Genomic DNA, 16,124 nt, shown 5'->3' with positions numbered 1-16,124 from the left:
ATTGTACAATCCCTGAGGTGCTGCCTACCATTCTGTATTCCCTCGCTCTAGTTCCAGCTAGCATTGCCATCCTTCTGCTCTGTTGACTGCTGCCACTTTATTGAATACAGGTGCTGCTCACACCATTTCCCATCTTCTGTAGATCACTACCTTTAAGCGTCCATGTTCCTCTCCAGGTAGCAGGGAATCAGCTTTTGTGTCTCCTAACCTGTTCTCTGAAAGATGTCAGCTCTTTGTGACATGTTTTTCTTTTTGCTAAAGACATTTCTTTCCAAGAGACCATGGGTGCTTGGAAGAAACAGATATATTTGGCCATATGTTGCAAGATGGACAGAAACAGGCTCAAACCTCAGACCATCTGTTCTAATAGCCATGCTTTCTTGCTTGGTCTGGCTCATGCAAATATATGTGCAATGATTTTCTCTCATGACCCTATTGTCTCTCTCTCTCTCCACTTCACTACTTTCTGAGGATTTCCTGCCATCAAATCAGTACTGTTTGGTAACCAAGGTAGCTAAGAAACGACCAGGAGCTGAAAAGGTCCAATTAAGGGCTTTTATTTGAGGCAGGACACTGACACCAGGTGGGCTGAATGTGAGCAGACTTCAGCAGCAAGGGAAAGGGTAGGAGGGTTTTTATGGGTGTGTAGCAGACCCCAGGGAGGGTGAGTCACCCAGTTGATCTGCCCCAGGTGTCCAAGGTATAGGTGTTTGCAAAACAATGTCCTCTGGCCAGGGATGGCTGATTCGGTGACAGAAAGTTCAGGAGATTTATGGGTCTTGTTTCTGGGAAAAGTTGGAGGCAGAGAAGAGAGGCAGTGAGGATTCAGCAGGTTTCCAGCAAGAGGCCTGTGGCTATGTCTGAGTAGCTTCCGATAATAGGGAACCTGCTAGTCAGGTATTCGGCCAGTGACACATACCTTCTTTGTTCCAGCATAGGTGGTGGTGGCTTAGGTCCTCCATGTCCCAGTACATTCTAACAAGTTCCTATAAGAACTTCAATGTCTTTCCTTCACTTTACCCTGTGGTCCCTATAAATCAAGAGCATGTGTTTAATTGAGTTCCTGACTATTTCAGTTAAAAAGTTTCCTGAACATTGAGACATAAGTGTTTGAAAGCTAGTCTACCCAAATAACTAATTGTGATTCTGGTGAGCTGTGTCACCTAACCCTGCAGTGCAGCCCAAGGAAGTCTCATCACTTACCAGCTAAAATACAGTTACACCCACTCATCACTTTCTTATGTGCTTGGACAAAATGAGTCATTTCCTCTGAACTAATCAACTCTGGATGCATTGTCAAAATTGGGCTTCTCACTTGTAAACCAATGGTCTACACAATGAGCTATATTGTAGTATGGCCCTGAACAAATGATTAGCTGGCCTTGATCTTTGACATTCATATCTCTGCTCTAACTTCAACATTCCTTGACCACAGGGAGCTTACATTATCTTTATAAAGAATAGTATCTATGCATGTTAAACAGTTGTAAAATACCAAATGATAGCTCATTCATTTATATTCCTACTACTTGCTGGACCCTATAATTTGTTCTCATTGTTTAAGAAGATGGGAGGCATAATCCCCATCTTCAAGGAGGTGACGATTGATGGAGAAAGCAGATGAGTATAACAGAGTTACAATACAAAAAACGTAAGTAATGAGCAAAATGAGTTCAAATCTTAGCTTCTTCTCTTACTATTTCTGGGTCCTTGAGTAAATTATTTAACTTCTCTGGCACTATCTTTGTATGTAAAATAAGAGTAATATCTACTTCACAGAGTTATTGTATTAAACAGAATCATATTTTTGTTTGACATAAATTAAGTGCTCACTAAATGGCAACCCTTTCCATGCAATTGAATTGAGACAATAATTCAAAAAGACCAGAGGAAGGAGATATCAAGAAGTAAGCTAAAGAAATGTGGAACAAAATTGACACTAGCTGCTTCCACTAAGGGTAAACATGCATATCACATACCACAGAAAGGAAACATACACATCAGTTTGTCCTCTGAGAAACAAAAACAAGACACAACAAAACCAAGGTCTAGTTCAGGATCCTAAATTAAAACCTTGAGACTTTCTGTAAATTATTGACCCCCAAGGAAAATCAACTCTACCCCTGGCTTCTGCAATGCTGATATCTGAAGATGGAAGAAAGTTTTACAGATAAGATAATTGTGTGAGAAAATTACTATTTTTCTTTTATTAACAAACCAATTATAAATTTGGCAACATTGTATTTTTCTTTTAATGCATGCCTTATTTATTTGTTTTATTTTGTTTTTTGATGAGCAAACCATTTAGAAACTGGCTGTAATAACTTTGTTTGGAAGTAAATTTTCTGTCTGAGTAATTTACCCATTGGCCCTGAGTAGGCTGCAGTGCCAGAGAGGAGTACTAGATGGACTCTTTTCACCTAGACGTAATCTTGAGTTGACTCTCATGTGGCAATAGAACTTTACTGACTAAATCTTTTTCTCTGTTTCTGGTTCTGTTACTAGTTACGGCAAAGTCTGGATGTTGTTCTGGTTTTGATTTGTGTTTAACTGCTGGTGGCAGCAGCATGAAATCATTTGTTTGTTTACGATATGGTCATTTGATGTATGTTAGATGGCAGTCACATGGACACAGGGAATCTTGTTACAGTTGGTTGGGTAGCAGAAGGCAGAGGATCCACTGTCTCCTTATATTTTCTTTTCGATTGTTTGTTTGTTCTGGCACTGTGTTTTATTTGTCTTGCCTGTAGGTCATGATGAATTAAATAACTGAAAACATTCCACATGTTTGTGAACAGAAAATGGCTCTTCGTTATCTGGAACTGCTGTAACCAGCTTGTGTGCCCTGTTTCCTCTCAGCCCTTGGCTGAGGTTGGAAAACTATGGCTACTGCTTTTCTGTTTGTATGTAAATGAAAAAACTTTTCCCCTCCCTACAAAGGAAAAATAGCTAGACTTGATAATGACTCAGATATTTTTGTATCTGTGGCTACCCACTCCTACTCTGTAAACTATTGAAGTTGGTCATAAAAATCTGTCATTTATATGTAATCAGAAGTATTGCTGTCAAAGGGGAGAAAATCTATACAATGAATGAAAAAATTTTTTTAAAAAGGTAAATTCTTTGCAGTGTATGTTAAATGATTTGGCCTTGCCCAAAGAGAGGTCCAGCCTTTGCCCTTGGCTTCTGGGAGCTAATCTATATCATACCCGATAGGACTATCTTTGTTTAGGGTAGGGATTGGCTATTAGAGAGAGACCAACTATGTGATCAACCAAGAGATGAGTTCAGCCATGTGGGCAATCAGTCAATCAGTCAATCAATCAATCAATCAATCAGTAAGTCAGTTATGGATAGGTGATGAAGCCCCAATAAAATTCCTGGACCTGGCTGGTGATAATCTATGAATATTGTCATATCTCAATGGTAGGACGGAAACAACATCCTTACTGATGGGAGAGGACAATGGAAGCTTTGTGTTTGAAACGCTGCCAGATTTTGCCTTATGTGTTTCTTCCATTGGCTAATTTTGACCTGTATCCTTTCCTTGTAATAAGGATTGTAACTGAATATAACAGTTTTCCGTGAAATCTGTGAGTCTTTCTAGCAAATTTTTGAAACTGAGGGTAGTTTTGGGAACCCCAAATTTGCAGTTAGTGTCAGAGTTGAGAGCAGTGTTATATAGGACTATGTGCCCTCTAAACATGTTAGTTGGCTCTAAACTTTGCAGTTGGTTAACTCCAGGCAAATGCATTTAAACAAAAAATAGAGGACTTTAATATGGCTTCGTTTGGTTTATATAAAACTATATAAATGAGATTGAATGTGTGATAGAATGAAAATCCAAATACAGTAGGACTTATTCTTCATGACCTGAATGGAGTTTAGTAATCTGAGAAATCAAAAGTGTTCTGGAAGCCTGACTTCCTGTCTCCTTTCTCAAAGGAAAATAAAAAAAGTCCACAAAAATATGCAAATGAACTAAGTCAAGATGTGAGAGAACACTCTGTGTGATCTACATATGAACAAGGTGCTAATAAATCCTGAAGTTATGCCCCCATATTGATCCATACTCTAACTGGACAAGTATTTAAAAACACAGTTCATAATGGCACAGGGAGAGGTCCAGTTATAAAGTTCTTTAGAAATCTCTAGCTTACCCAAGGTTTAGATAAGATTCTTCTATTATGTGGGTGTGAAATAGTTTCTGGGCAAATATAATAATTAAACAGTAATAAATTAAACTATACTTTATTTTAAATTTAACAGAGCTCCTGTTTTAATTGGCTTACAATGTAAGTAAACTTTGTAAGCCAATTAAATTACTTATATGACGAGTTCATATTTTGTCCTTTCTGAAAAAATATCTTTTAAATATTGTCCTTTTCAAATTTAAAGCTCAAATTAAAAATAATAAAAACAAAAAAACCTGTTGTAAATAATCAAAGTAATATATCTGTTCAAGTGACTTTTTAAAATGTTTTTTTTAAATTTATTCATTCTGAGAGAGAGGAGAAGGGAGGAAGAGAGGGAGAGACATCAATGTGTAATTCCCTCTCACACAATCCCTGATGGGGGACCAGCCCACAACCCAGGCATGTGCCCTAACTGGGAAATGAAACTAGCAAACTTTCACTTTGCTGGATGATGTCCAGCCAGCTGAGCTGCACAGGTCAGTGATGTTCAGATGTCGTTTATACCTACACTTTATTTTGAATTCTAGACAGCAGTGGGCAACAACAAAGTTCTCTTTCACCCAATAAAAGGAGATAATGCTAGTTACAATGAAATGTTTGACATTCTTCAGAAATTTAATTATTTCAACACTACTTGAAAGTTCTCTTGTATCTAAAGCTCAGAATTTGAGAAGAAATGCTAAATAAAAAAGAAAAGCTCAGCTTCTATAAGTTAATTATATATAATCAAAATGATATAAATTATTGATATGAATATGTTTTAATAATTATGTATTTTTAGGTTGGCTAGAAACATTCTTTTGTTCATTTGCAAAGACAGTGTATTAGTTTCCTATTGTTGCTATAACATAGCCACAAATTTAGTGGCTTAAAACAACACCAATTTATTATCTTATAGTTCTAGATATTAGAAGTCCAAAATGGGCCTCCTGTTTCCAGGGATCTGTGAGTGTCAAAACTTTCTCCTTCACGACAGTGATGAAGGAGAAAGTTTTCCACGTCTGCATGTCTTACCATAACTCATTAAAACAAATCCTGAGTATATTTTAAAACAAATACGTCCTTCCTAAAATAAAACTATATGAAGTGTTAGAAGAATCCTATAGAATGTAAGCTCAGTGAGAGTAGAGGCTTTGTTTTGTTCACTGCTAGAGGTAGAATGCTTCTGAAAAAAAAAATCCTATGTGACATTTACACAGCAGGTGGGTGGCGGGCTGAATAAACCTAATATCAGTGGCTGAAAAGATGGTAAACCGTGAGATGCAGTGGCAAAACATTTCGAAAAACTGTTGCCAATGATTACTTGAGAAGCATACCATGTGTCTATTGAGCCCTGGCGGAAGAGAGTAGAAAATAGAAACTTAACAGATGTTATTTTTAGCAGTGTGTGGCAAGATAGTATAAGAAAGAGAGGAGATCAGGAAAGAATTCCCTTATGGGTTTGTAAGAAGCAACAGGAAAGAATAGAGTCTAAAATTTGGGGTCTTGTAGATAAAAAATTCTGACTACTTCTAAATCTCAATTATAGAAAATTAGCTAAGAAAGAGCTCTTCATTTCCCTCTTTCTTTTCCCTCTGCCCTTTCTCTTCTTTTTTTCTTTATCTGCCTTCCTGATTTATTCCATCTCAAAGTCACTGGGTAGAGATGAGAAACCAAGTGTCAACATAGTGTCACCCAGAGAGGGGCCCAGTGAGAGCTGTGTCTTCAATTCTTACTTGTTCTGAATGAGAATGTATTTTACAGTTTTCTTGTTTTTGTTTCATTTCTATATGAAACAAAATATATCTGGCAGATGATTTGTTTTTTTAGTTCATAGTTCACTAGATCATAAAGAGCCATATCTGAATGTGGTGAACAAAACTGGACATCACCTGGAAAGCTTGGACTTTGAGCTGGATGTATTTACTGGGTAGAAGTCTGGGTTGCCCTGTTTGGGAATGGGAAGAGTGATATCTATATACAGGGAAAATAGTAAAAAGGATATTTGGTAACTAAAAGGGCTTACTGTGCCACAGGCTTGCTAAATAATCACCAATCTCTTTTTTCTTTCATTGAGTCACAAGAAAATTACATATCCCAGTTTTATTTGGTTGGGCCCATTTGTCTGGATTCTGGCCAATTGTAAATGGGTAGAAGTTACGTCCTGTTTCTAAAACTCTCTCGTTCTTTCTCTTGGTCTCTTGAATGCAGACAGGATCCAGTCCAGGACTCTGAGAAGACCCTGGAACAAGGACAGGTAAACTATGGCCCATGGGTCAAATCTAGCCCACCTTATGTTTTTGTAAAAAAAGTTAATGGGAACACAACCATGCCTATTCATTTATGTATTATCTATGGCTCTTTTCGCACAACAATGGTAGCATTGAGTAGTTGTGACAGTATGTCCCACACAGCCTAAAATATTTGCTATTTGTCCCTTTACAGTAAATGTTTGCAGATACCTCCCCAAGAAGATGGTGCCACCACAAGTTGATAGGAGACAGAATCCTTGAATCGAAGTTTGAAAGGCTGACTACTTAACACCCAGTTCAGTCTTTGAGGTGAATGGAAGTTAATGCTTAATCCTGTTAAGACATTGAGATCTTTGAGTTATTTGTTTGTAGCTAGTTAGCTTACTATTAAAACACTGCTCTCTCCAGTATTTGGAACAATGTCTGGTTCGTGGCAGGAGCTACACAATTATTTGTTTATAAAACTAGTATATTCATAGTGTATAATCATTGTTAAGAGTTTGATGTATATAATTGTAAACTTTGTATCGATATGCTTACACACATATATCAGGCGACTTGGCATAGTGGGTTAAGAAGATGGATTCTAGAGCCAGATGGCCAGGGTTCCAATTCCATCTTTTTGTCTAGGAGATCTTTGGCAAGTTAGTTCTCCTTGTTCTCCACTGGGCTCATCTGCAAATACCAGTAGTGTTATTATAGACTTACCTCATAGGGTCATTGTGAAGGTTAAATAATTTATGTATACAGCTTTAAGGTAGCATCTTACCAATGGTAGGTGTTTGCTATTACTGTATTAGTAATGATAATAGTACTACTTTAATACCATTTTTGCTTTCCCCACTGAAACGAAAATCCTAATAAATTTGCAATTTATTTTTTCCCACGAAATATAGCTTAGACATTTTCCCATGTCAGTATCTGTAATCTCATTTATTTTTATTTTTATTTATTTATTTATTTTAGATTTTATTTATTTATCTTTAGAGGGAAAGGGAAGGAGAGAGGGAGAGAAACATCAATGTATGGGTTGCCTTTTGTGTGTCCCCTGCTGGGAATTGGCCTGCAGGGAACTGGCCTGCAACCCAGGAATGTGCCCTGACTGGGAATCGAACCTCAATTGTCTGGTTCGCAGGCCCGTGCTCAATCCACTGAGCTACACCAGCCAGGGCTTCATTTATTTTTTATTGTATTTTTTCTATTACCTTTATCTAGATTAATCTCATTTTAAAAAATAATGGCATAGGCCCTGGCCAGGTATTCAGTTGGTTAGAGAATAGTCCCGATATGCCAAGTTTGCGTTTTTTGTTCCCTGGTCAAAGCACATAGAAGAATCAACCAATGAATGCATCAATAAGTGGAACAACAAATAGATATTTCTTCCTTTCTCTTTCTTTCCTTTCCTCTCTCTCTCTCTAAAATAAGTAAATAATTAAAAAATTATCTCCATCCATAGACATAGAATTGTATATCATGTTTTAGCCATTACCAACAACTATACAATGAACATCCTTGAATATGTATGCTACAAATATTGTGCCAGTATTACTAAAGGATAAATTCCTAGAATAGTAATTGCCATGTCAAAATTATGTATGTATAAAATTTTGATAGATATTTTAAATTTGTCCTCTAATAAAATGGTATCATTTATACTCCCACAATTCATTATTGAGAGTATTTCATTTTACAACTCTTGACAATAGTAAACATTATCATTAAACTTTGCAAAACAAGTAGATGAAAGATTGTATCTTATTTTAATGTGCATTTCTTGTATTATTAGAGATGCTGACCTTCTTATAGGTATGAGGATTAGAATAAAAAGAATCACCTGTGGCTTGTGTGGCTCAGTAGACTGAGTGCCAGCCTGTAAACCAAAGGGGGATTAGTTTGATTCCCAGTCTAGGGCATATGTCTGGGTTGTGGGCCAGGTCCCCAGTAGGGGGTACGTAAGAGGCAACCATACATTGATGTTTCTCTCCCTTTCTTTCTCCCTCCCTTTCCTTCTCTCTAAAAACAAAAGAGTAAGTATTTTTTTTATATCATCTCTTTTTTCATCTATTTTGGTTAGACTCATGGAGAACAAAGGAAGCCACAATTCCTTCAGTTTTTGAGCAAGTGAACCAGTGGAGACTCAGCTGGCAATTAGGAGAGATCGTTAGCCCTTCTACCATAGCAAAGCTAACATTCATTCCTACGATACAGTGTTTTTAAATGGTAGTTGTGCATTATCTCGAGGTATTTTCATAAAAAAATACCATATCAAATCAATGACACTCAAATCACTATTATAAATAACATATAGTGAGCTTGGAAAATCACACCTGACCCAGCAATCATACTATATTCATTTGTTATGGATATTTCACTTATTCCCACTTTTTAGCTATTATGAATAATGTTACTATAAATATTTGTGTGCAAGTTTCTGTGTAGACATATGTTTTCATTTCTTTTGAATATATATACCTAGGAGTAGAATTGCTGAGCCAAAAATTAATTCTACGTTGAACTTCTTGAGGAACTGTTGAATGGCTTAACAGCAGATGCACAATTTTACATTCCCAACAACTATGTATGAGGATTCCATTATTTCCACATCTTCAACAATACTTGTTATTTTCCATTTTCTAAATTATAGCTATCTACATGATATGCAATGGTATTTCATTGCAGTTTTTATTTGCTGTTTTTTAAAATTTATTAAAACTAACTTCCGCCTGCAAATAATCATATATGTGGTACTTTTTGTATAAATGTAGGGTAAATGGACAATCATTGCTATGGTTAAAATGTAGTAGAAACATTTGTGATCTCAGTAAGACTGTGTATTAGTCAGGATAGGCCAAATTATTTTGTAGTAACTGATAACTTCAAAATTTTAAATCAGTGGGTTAAAACACTGATGACTTATTCCTTGCTCACAGTACATGCCTACTCTGTGTTTGCAAGGGAAGGGGCCCTACTTGTCCTGGTCACTCAGGCTCTTTGGCTGATGGAGCAGCCACCATGTTCAAAGGTGCTGAGTTGTGTACTAGAGGAAAACAGGATTTGGGGCTATTTCACACTGCCAATATATATTCTGTTATATGTTCTACTACAGATGACATTTGTCACTTCCAATCACAACTCACTGGCTGATACTAGTCACATGACCCCATTCAACCACAGGGAACACTATTATGTGTCCAGAAGATTGTGAGTTCAAAATATTTTCTGAACAGCACTCATAAATACCAGAGCCTGCTCTTCGGTCATAAAATACCTGACTCACTGTCCTCTTTTGCAGTTAAAGCACACTCATAATTCTCCTAGGGAGGCAAATCAAAAGTCTCATTTAGTCATAGCATCAAGCTCAAAACCCAGGATTTCTGGGTAATACACAGTAGTCTCTACAACGGGGAAGCTATAGGGATAACTTTGCAGCCTGTTTAGATATGGGGCTCTTTTTATTTAGAGATGTATGAACTAAAGAGACCTATGAACTAAAGAAAGGTAAGCCCTACTTTGGTGCCATTTTTTACTCTGTGAAATTTACTGACTCAAAGATTATGCCTAAGAGGATGAGAAATTGAATGGAAACTAGTGACAAAGGTGGATGCTAAATGAAGACAAAAACTGAAATTCAGCTGAAAAGTATCATTTTTAAAGCACATGTGCATCACTTAGCAAAATTGAGCACATGAGAGGCTGTAATTAATTCTTAACAAATTACAAAGCACTGAAATCATATGGAATATGTTCTCTGGCCACAGTGAAATTAAACTGGACATTAATAACAAAAGACATATAGAAAATTTCCGTACATTTTGAAACTAAGGTATAAACTTCTAAATAATCCATGATAAGAAAGAAATTACAGTAAATATTAGAAAATATTTTGAATTAAATAATAATGAAAACATCAATGCAAAATGTAAAATTTTGTAGGACGAAGCTGAAGCTGTGTTTCAAGTGAAATACTTAATTTTAAAACTATGTTAATTAGAAAAAAGTTAAAAATCCATTATCTCAATATTAATCTCAAGAAGCTAGGGAAAACAGAGCAAATTAAATCCAAAGAAAGCAGAAGGAAATAGGATAAAAGCAGAAATAAAATACAATTAAACCTATAATAGAGAGAATCAGGAAATCCAAAAGTTGTTTTTTGAAATGATGAATAAAATTAATATACCTTTGATGAGACTGTTCAATAAAAAATAGAGAAGGTACAAACAAGTAATATTAGAAATAAAAAGGGGGCCTGTCATTGATTCTACTACAGACCGTAAGAGATAAAATTCAGGGTGTGGCAAAAGTAGTTTTACAGTTGTTTATACAGAAAATAATACAATAATTAATAAATAATAATACAATAAGCTCTGGGGGATGTAAGGATTGAGCAAATAAGAAAAAAAGGTCACTCACTCAGCCTTAGCCGTGGTGGGGTTACAGCTTCTGAAACCAGGCAGGGCAGTTCGCAACAAAACTCTGTGTTTAGAGCACTCATGACTGTAAAAAGTACTTACGACTTTTGCCCACCCTTTATTTGTATGCTTTACTCTATACTTGATATGCAATAGTTTCAGAATAACAATACTAACATTACTATTAATACTAAATTCATTTAAGATTGTGCTTTTTGAAAAAAGATTTTATTTATTTATCTTTAGAGGGGAAGGGAAGGAGCGATGGAGAGAAATAATGTATGGTTGCCTCCTATGTGTCCCAGGCTGGGAACTGGCCTGCAACCCAGGCATGTGCCCTGACTGGGAATCAAACTGGGATCATCTGGTTCACAGACACACACTCAATCCACTGAGCTACACCAGCCAGGGCTGTTTGTTTATTTTTGAGAGAGAAAGAGAGGGAACAGGAGAGAGAGCAAGAGCAAGAGAGAGAAACATCAACTTGTTGTTTCACTTACTTGCATTCATTTTGCTGATTTTGCATTCATTGGCTGATTGGCTGTATGTGCCTTGACCAGTGATCAAACCTACAACCTTAGTTTATCAGATGATGTTCTAACAAACTGAGCTACCTAGCCAGGGCTGGAACATCACTTTTTATGTGGCAGAACGAGTGACAGGTCAATAATGATTATTTAGCCTTGAAATATAGTGGACAGTTTCTCAAAAAATAAATAAGAGAAACTAACACTTAAAGAAAACAACCGATAATATTTGTTGTCAATGATCAAATTCAAGCTTTTACACTAAATTTAGCATTTTGAAAAACTGTATTTATCACTGTGCATTTGAGAGTTTTCAAATACTTAAAGACTTCTGATGAATCTATGAAAATAATGAATAAGATTTTAATTTTTATTTTAATATATTGATCAAAAATAAATATTAAAACATAGTGATATATTTTAATGTTATTGATCATGCTATTACAGTTTTTCCATTGCCCCCCTTTACTCCCCTCCACCCTGCACACCCTCTCCCACCCACATTCCTCCCCTTTAGTTCATTTCCATGTGTCATAAGTTCTTTAGCTTCTACATTACCCATACTATTCTTGCCCTCCTCCTGTCTATTTTCTACCTACTATCTATGGTACTTATTCTCTGTACTTTTCCCCCTCTCTCCTCCTCCCACTTCCCTGTTGATAACCCTCCATGTGATCTCCAGTTCTGTGGTTCTGTTCCATTTCTGGTTGTTTGCTTAGTTTGTTTTTTGTTTTAGGTATGGTTGTTAATAATTGTGAGTTTGCTGTCATTTTACTGTATGTGTTTCTTATCTTCTTTTTCTTAGATAAGTCCCTTTGACATTTCATATAATAAGGGCTTAGTGATGATGAACTCTTTTAACTTTACCTTATGTGAGAAGCACCTTATCTGCCCTTCCATTCTAAATGAAAGATTTGCTGGATAGAGTAATCTTGGCTGTAGGTCCTTCCTTTCATAACTTCGAATATTTCTTTTCAGCCCCTACTTGCTTGTAAGGTCTCTTGAGAAATCAGCTGACAGTCTGATGGGAACTCCTTTGTAGGAAATTGCCTTCTTTTCTCTTGCTGATTTTAGGATTCTCTCCTTATTTTTAATCTTAGGTAATGTAATTATGATGTGCCTTGGTGTGTTCCTCTTTGAGTTCAACTTCCTTGAGACTCTCTGAGCTTCCTGGACTTCCTGGAAGTTTATTTCCTTTGCCAGATTAGGGAAGTTCTCCTTTATTATTCATTCAAATAACTTTTCTACTTGTTGCTCTTTCTCTTCCCCTTCTGGTACCCCTATAATTCGGATGTTGGAATGTTTAAAGATGTCCTGGAGGTTCCTAAGCCTCTCCTCATTTTTTTGAATTCTTATTTCTTCCTTCTTTTCTATTTGGTTGATTTTTTTCTTCCTTCTGGTCCTCACCATAGATTTGCATCCCAGTTTCCTTCACATCACTATTGGTTCCCTGTACATTTTCCTTTATTTCATTTAGCATAAGCTTCATTTTCTCATCTAATTTGTGACCAAACTCAACCAATTCTGAGAGCATCCTGATCACCAGTGGTTTGAACTGTACATCACTGCTTAGTTGTACTTTTTCTAGAGCTTTGATCTGTTTTTTCATTTGGTACTTTTTTTTTTTTGTCTTGAGGCACCTGTTACATAGCGAGGGGCAGAGCCTTAGGTGTTCACTTGGGTGTGGCAACTTAGTTGCTGCATTGTGATGCTATTTGGTGGGGGCAGGCGTCTGAGAGGGAATAACGTTGCCTGCTCTGCTCTCTGCTGGATTTCAGTCACTTCTGCCGCTTCCCCCAAGCAAACTGGGCCCTTCTGGTGCTGTTTCCTGTGTAGGTGGGCTTGCCTACATTGTAGGACTCTGTGGGTCTCTCCAACAAACTCTCCTGTGAGGCTGGGAGTCTCTCCCGGCACCTCAACCCCCACAGGTGTTTTCAATTGGTATCTTGAGGCTTTATTTCCCTGCGCTGAGACCCTAGGTTGTGTGGTCTGTCTCACTTCCCAGTTTCACCTGCTTTATCTGTGCACGAATCGTGGGACCACCCAGTCTGCCAGCCGCTTGCGCACCAAGCCTCTCCACAATCCCATGCTTCGCTGGCTTTGCCAGCTGCCATCTTTTGCTCCCAGGTCCTCCAGCCACCACTTTTTTTTTTTTTTTTTTTTGCTGTGACCCCTTTCTGTCTGGATGCCTGACTCCACCCCTCCTACTGGTCTGGATGAATGTGTTTCCTTTAACTCCTTGGTTGTCGGACTTCCATATAGTTCAGTATTCTGTCGGTACTGGTTGTTTTTTGTTTCTAAATTTTTGTTGTCCTTATTTTGGTGGTGGGAGAAGGTACAGTGTGTCTATCTACGCCTCCATCTTGGTTGGAAGTCCTGAATTAGACTTTTATATATTGTATAATGAAATGTGTCAACATTTAATTCTGTATAACTCCGTGAATCAATGTTTCTAAGTGAATAAGCTATGATGTTACAGAATTATGCATGGGTAAAATGTCTTCCTAAAGTGCAAGATAGATCAGTGAATTTTTAATGTAATGCAGCACAAAAAGTTCATTGAAATGATTTCAAGTGCCATATTTCCATTAAGAAACTACCACTTGTTGAGTTTGGGTTTGCTATCAAAGAAAATATTTACAATTATCTGAAAAAGCTATCAAAACAGTTCTTTTCCCTCCCTGATTATATTTTTGAATGAGGCTGGATTTTCTTTACATAAACAAATTATAACAAATATGGCAACAATTGAATGATGTAAATATAACTACCCTGCTGTCTTTTATCAAGCCAGGCATTAAAAAAATTAAGACATTTGCAAAAACAAAAAACACTACCATTCTTCTAAGTTTTTTTTTTGTATTTGGAAAACCTGGTCATTTTTCATACAAATATGTTATTTATACACATCAAGGGCTTATTATTTTTTAACAAATTCATACATATTTAAATTTTTTCTCAGTTTTGCCCTGCCTGGGTGGTTTGGTTGGTTGGAGCAGGTCCCTTATACTACATGGTTGTGAATTCCATGCTGGTTGTAATGGAGGCAACCACTTGATGTTTCTCTCTCACACTGAAGTTTCTCTGTCTCTCCCTCTCCCTTCCTCTCTCTCTAAAATCAGTAAACATATTTTTGGGTGAGGATTACAATTTTTTCCTCAGTTTTATTTTCTAATATGTTAAATAGCAACAGAAATAACACAAAAACAAAAGCTTATTGGGGTCTTCAGTAATTTTTTAAAGTTTAAAGGAGTCTTGAGACCAAAATGTTTAGGAAATGCTGCTCTAGCTGATTCCAACTTACCCTTTGGATTTCAGTTTAGATTTTATTTTGGGGGAGCTTTTCATGGCCATCCTAGTTGGATGTGAGTGTCCTACATGCTACATTAATAATACCTTACTTATCAGCAGCTCTTCTCAGAGTCATTATATTTTATTTTTTAAATAACAATTTTATTGAGATACAATTAACATATCATACAGTTCACCTACATAAAATGCACAATTTTTAGTTTTTTGGTATATTCACAGAGTTGTGCAATCATCACAATCTATTTTAGAACGTTTCATCACCTCCATAAGAAAACCTGTGCCTCTTAGTAGTTACTCTCCAATTTCCCCCTAAACTCCCAGCCCTAAACCCCCAGCCCTACCAGAAGGCTAGAGTAGTAGCTTACTCATCTATTTTCTGTCTGTATAGATTTGCCTATTCTGGACATGTCATATGATTGGAATGATACTTTATGACTGGCTCTTTTCACTTAGCATGTTATCTAGTTTTATCTGCATTGTATGAGTACTTCTTTTCTTTTTATGGCCTAATGATATTACATTGTTTGTATATACCACTTTTATTTTTTCCATTAGTCACTGATGAACATTTGGGTTTTTTTTTTTACCCTTTTTCTATTGTAAATAATGCTGCTGTGAATATGTGAATATTTGAGTACATATTTTGGAGTGGACATACCTTGTTAATTCTCTTGGGTGTATATCTAGAAGTAGAATTGTTGGGTCATGCTAATTTTATGTTTAATGGTTTGAGGAACTGCCAGACTGTTTACCAAAGCATTTTATATTCTCACTAAGTAGTATATAAGGGTTCTAATTTCTCCATACCTTTGTCAACACTTCTTGTTATCAATTGTCTTTTCAGTTATAGATATCCTACCTAGTGGTATGTGAAGAGGTATCTCATTGTGGTTTTAATTAACATTTCCTTGATCGCTAATGATGTTGACCATTTAAATGTCCATTTGCCATTTGTATCTCTTCTATAAAGAAATAGTTATTTAGATTTTCTGTCAATTTTAAAATTGAATTTATCTTTTAATTATTCAATTTTAGTGGCTCTTTATGTATTCTGAATATTAGTCCCTTACAAATATATTTGTAAATATTTTCTCCATTCCTTTAGGTTGTCTCTTCAATACAAAATACAAGTTTTTAATTTTGGTGATGTCCAATTTATTTTCATTTGGTTGCTTGTGTTACATCTAAAACCCATCTCCTAATCTAAGGTCAGGAAGAATTATGCCTGTGTTTTCTCCTAAGAGTTTATAGTTTTAGCTCTTACATTTACGCCTTTGATTCCTCTTAAGCTAATTGCTCATAAGTTCCACGGGAGTGATCCAAATTCATTATTTTGCACGTGGATATCCAGTTGTCCAGCAGCATATGTTGAGAGATTTCTTTAATCATTTAATTGTGCTGGCATTCTTGTCGAAAATTGATGCTTGAGGGATTACTGGTTTATTTCCA

Source organism: Artibeus jamaicensis, unplaced genomic scaffold (assembly GCF_021234435.1).
Source record: "Artibeus jamaicensis isolate MK-2021 breed Jamaican fruit bat unplaced genomic scaffold, CSHL_Jam_final contig_391, whole genome shotgun sequence".
In the NCBI taxonomy this organism is placed as follows: Eukaryota; Metazoa; Chordata; class Mammalia; order Chiroptera; family Phyllostomidae; genus Artibeus; species Artibeus jamaicensis.
The sequence above is the reverse complement of the archived record's forward strand: the minus strand, read 5'-3'. Positions refer to the sequence as shown.